The sequence below is a fragment of the Monopterus albus genome, unplaced genomic scaffold (genome assembly GCF_001952655.1).
Source record: "Monopterus albus unplaced genomic scaffold, M_albus_1.0 scaffold41.1, whole genome shotgun sequence".
Lineage (NCBI taxonomy): Eukaryota > Metazoa > Chordata > Actinopteri > Synbranchiformes > Synbranchidae > Monopterus > Monopterus albus.
The window spans coordinates 2,028,844-2,033,426 of record NW_018127921.1 but is presented as its reverse complement, the minus strand read 5'-3'; the positions used below and the strand labels follow the sequence as shown (position 1 = coordinate 2,033,426).

Below are 4,583 nucleotides of genomic sequence, written 5' to 3'. Positions count from 1 at the left end.
AGCGGCGTGCTGGAAACTGCCAGTACTCTACCTACAAGCTCCGCTGCGCTGACAGCAGAGCTGAAGGTGCTGTTAGCCGAAGCAGCTATTGTATCTCTCATTTCAGGGGATTTTTTTTGTATTTCAGCATTCCTATATCTTACGAAGGAAAACGTTTAGGCATGAATATTACTTTCACATCTACTAACCAGTACTGTATATGCATTCCAGAGTCTGAAACAACACCTGCACATTAATTAAAGCATTATTAATATTCTGTACTATGGCTCCTAAGTGGGCCACACAAGTGAATGTCTAACGCATCACTGTAAAATACAGTTACGTTTAGGCTAACCACAAAGCTCTTTTAAAGTTTATGTGTAGGTGAGTGTGAATCTGCACAGTACTGGAGTCTTGTTTGAAGGGTCTATGACACTCACCAAGTGAGGCTGCGTGTAGCAGGCAGTTTCCATCACCGCTTGTTGCTAGAGGCAGCAGGTTCTGACAGTTTGGAACAACTTTCGTCCACCAGTTCAGTCGCCCTGCAGGTGCACAGGAAAACTAAACTCACCTGTTTGCATTAAAAATATTTTAAGTACTTCCCAAACAGATAATCATACTGTATCAACATGATCTTTGTCTTGTTTTGAAGTTAATCTCTTCAGTTACAAACAGCATACTCCAGCTTTGCCATCATTCACCAAATGTTAGAATGTTCAGTTTTTGCAGACATTGGTGGAAATAAAATTTTATGTTTATTACTAAGATCACAGATAAAAAGGTGGCATTTCTAATTTCCATACATGAGGGGTGCAGATTAGTAGGAACACTTCTGAATATATTGCAGCTGACTGTTGCACACACTGACTTTATTTTGGGTTGAGGAATATGGGTCTTTATCACAGCAGAACAGTTATCATACCACATCATTCCCGGGCCATCAAATACTGGCAATATGTTGAGTACCTTTAGTGTCTCATAAGGCTGTCTATAGTGTCCATAGGAGATGCACAGGATTTTCAATAGTGTATCCACTTGTGTTGGTATTTGACATCCAGATCAAGAGTTCATAGCATGAAAAGGAAGTAAGTCTGGGCTAGGAGATGGCTGGGGTAAAAGATGGGTCAAACAAAACTTTCCTACAGGAGAGAGGAGCTCATGTCTGGTGTGTTTTTTTTTTTTAATCACAGTGTTTTAACCCAAGCCAGGATGCTTTCCTAAACATAACCATGTAGTTTTTGTGTCTAACTATAATGAAAACCCTGAGTGTCTTATACGGATGCCAAAGCCAAAGGCACCCTTTAGCATCAGAGTGAGAAGCAAAAGGTCCTGTTAGTATTTGACACCATGGGAATGTGTACACATTGATCATATTTCAGGAGGAAAAGTACAGGTGTTACTAAAAACCTTAACGGTGGCTGCATTATATTCAAGCACCTCAGTAAGACACGGCAGTGTGACAGTGAGCCAGCAGACACAATACTGGGACCATGAAATACCCACTTCAGTGGTGACACTTTCCGATGCATGGATGTACATTAAGGTTGGATCTATTTAGTAAATTGCAGAATGAGGGGAAAAAGGACAACAAAACCCACTAGGACAAGACACATACATAAAGGTGAGATATGTACTTTATTAGAAGTGTTTCCAAGCATCATGGTCTACTACAAGAGAAAAGACTGCTGTGACGATGTGACAGGTTTTGCATAATGTTATGTGAGTTTGCCCATCTCGGTTAGAGTGCAATATTCATCTGTTTAAATACTGTTTCTGCAACATGCACTCATCTGAAGAGGAATCGTTAGCAGTGCATGCTGGCACACATCAAATGCGCAGTAACAACATGCACTGTGGTTAATTGACTGGAGAAGCTTAAACTTGTTGGTAAACTAGGCTATAACCATGTCTCAGAAGAAAAAAATGCCTATAAGAGCATTGTTTCAACAGAAATGCAAATGTGCTGCCTGTCTCATTAGCCCAATAATTCCATAAGGTAGCCCGACATTTATATATTATCAATGTAAACAGTTCACAATTCAACTATTGCATCATATGCAGCTGACATTTATTGATTTTTAAATGCTCAGAAATATGTTAATACTGATGTTAATGTGGTGGAAGTCATCGCTAAGATTCAAGTCAGCTGATTTTCTGAAAGTCTTGTATGTATGTATGTATGTATGTATGCCGGCCCCCCCGGGCAGCTAGCCTCTGGCTTTCGGAGCTCTGCTGCGCTTCTGACGGAAATCATCAAACGCTCATCCACTGACAGAGTGTTACATGCTGTAGCGAAAGCAGCTGTCCATGAATGTTTGGATGAACAAGCTGATTCGAATCGTCTACACTCTGTTTTTCCAGGCAGCCCCCTGCTTTCAGCGGCGTGCTGGAAACTGACATGACTCTACCTACAAGCTCCGCTGCGCTGACAGCAGAGCTGAAGGTGCTGTTAGCCGAAGCAGCTATTGTATCTCTGTGGTGCCACTGGGGCAGGAGCATGAGGGCTTCTTCTCGTGCTACTTCCTGGTTCCCAAAAAATCAGGCGAAATGAGACCTGTTCTCGATCTGTCTCTCTTCACCAACTACATAGTACAGAGACAGTTTCACATGCTCACCACAAACAAGTACTGGAGTGTGTGCGTCCCAGCGATTGGTTTACTTCCATCAATCTGTGAGATGCCTATTTTATTCATGCACCTATTATCACCAACACAGGAAGTTCCTGCGTTCCTCCTCCCGGGGTGCACTTTTCCAGTACAATAGTCTGCCCTTTGGCTATCCACTGGCCCCCCGCACGTTTTTCCAAGTGCGTGGAAGTGGTGTTAGTACCGCTACACAGAACAGGAATCAAAGTCCTCTTTTATTTGATGATCTGATTCTGATGATGTGCCCCAGACCTCAAGTGGATTTTCACACAGGGGGCTGGTGCAGTGCCTGACACAGCTGTTTATTGGCAATAAACCCATACGGAAAGAAAGAAGGACGAGCGCTCATTGGTACCCTCCCAGACTATTCTCACCTGGGAGTGCACTCAGACTCATCAGGCTGCCCTTCAGCTATTCACTAGCACCCCCACTTTATTCTGAGTGCAGTGAAGTGGCGGTAGAACTGCTACGCAGAGCAGGAGTCAGAGTCCTCTTTTATTAGATGACCTGATTCTGATGGCGTGTGCCAGACATCACATAGCGGTGCTGATGCAACTCCTGACACAACTGCTTTTTGCAATAACTGGACAAAGAGCTCTGCAGTGCCCACCCAGACAATCGTCTACCTGGGAGTGCACTTAGACTCTCTTAGCATGGACGCGAGGCTGTTACCCGCCAGGTGAGAAGTGTTTTCATCTCTCCTGCAGCGTGTTGTTCCCCACACGAGAGTAACAGCTCTATCTGTCAAGCTTATTACTGGAAACAATGTCAGCCAGTCATGTCGTAGTTCCACTCGGTCTTCATCATACTAGGAATTTCCAGAGGTGGTTTGGCCGTCTGCACCTTGACCCAGTGCACCACAAGAGGCGCGTGCTCACGATTCCCCCCTTGGTACTCGGTCTTCATCATACTAGGAATTTCCAGAGGTGGTTTGGCCGTCTGCACCTTGACCCAGTGCACCACAAGAGGCGCGTGCTCACGATTCCCCCCTTGGTCCAATCAGACCTGGGGAATTCCCACCGTCAGCACACTGGGAGTTCCCCTGGGTAGAGCCACATCACACGTCTCACGATCCAGTAGTGCCCCGTGTCAGGTCAATGGCTGTGGGCCTGGCCCCTGAATGGGAGTGACTGGGGAGCCTAAGGTTGCCTCCGGCGGTCATACACGCAATTCAGTGCATGAGAGCTCCGTCTATTACTGCACCTTAAGCTGCAAATGGTCAGTTTTTCAATGTTGGCACATGGAGAGGGGCACAGCTCCCACTTCCTGCCCACTGTCTTAAGTGCTGAATTTTTCTACAGATCCTGGTAGAAAGAAGCCTGGCTTTGTCTACTGTGTACGCAATGCCGCTGCCATCTCTTCATGCCATGAAGGCTTTGGTGAGCGAATTGTGTTTTTTTTGCACACCCGCTGATGAAACGCTTTCTCAGGGGCATAGGCAGACTAGCCTGTGACGCGTTCAGTGGCACCTCAGTGGGATTACCTCTGGTTTTACACGCACTCAGGGAACCCCCCTTTGAGCCCATAACAGAAATCTCTCTCAAACATCTCTCTCTGGAGACAACACTCCTCTTAGCCCTAACTTCGGCTAAGCGAGTGGGCCATCTGTGCGCACTGTCTGTCTCACCGGGGTGCCTTCTCATACACGAAGATGGCAGCTCAGCCGTTCTGAGACCGAATCCTGCCTATGCATCAATAATAATAATATCCTTTGTTCGGTCCAGAGTCATTACCTGGATGGGTTCTTTCCTCCGCCCCACAGAGATGAGCCAGAGAAAGAACTTCATGCTCTCTCTCCGGTGCACGCGCTGTCCCATTAAGTTGACAGACACAACAACTGTTTTGTTGATTGTAGGAGACATTCTGTTGGACAACCTTTATCCAAACCATGGCTGTCTCACTGGCTGTGTGAGGCTATCACACAGGCTTAGATGTTAGCTGGGTGTGATCCCCCACCTG

The 4,583-nt window shown here is 45.9% G+C and overlaps 1 protein-coding gene across 1 annotated transcript in view; it reads right to left on the bottom strand.

Moving 5' to 3' along the window:
- st8sia1 (ST8 alpha-N-acetyl-neuraminide alpha-2,8-sialyltransferase 1) overlaps positions 1 to 4,583 on the bottom strand; it is a 22,183-nt gene that overhangs the window by 3,680 nt on the left and 13,920 nt on the right. The window lies entirely within an intron of this gene.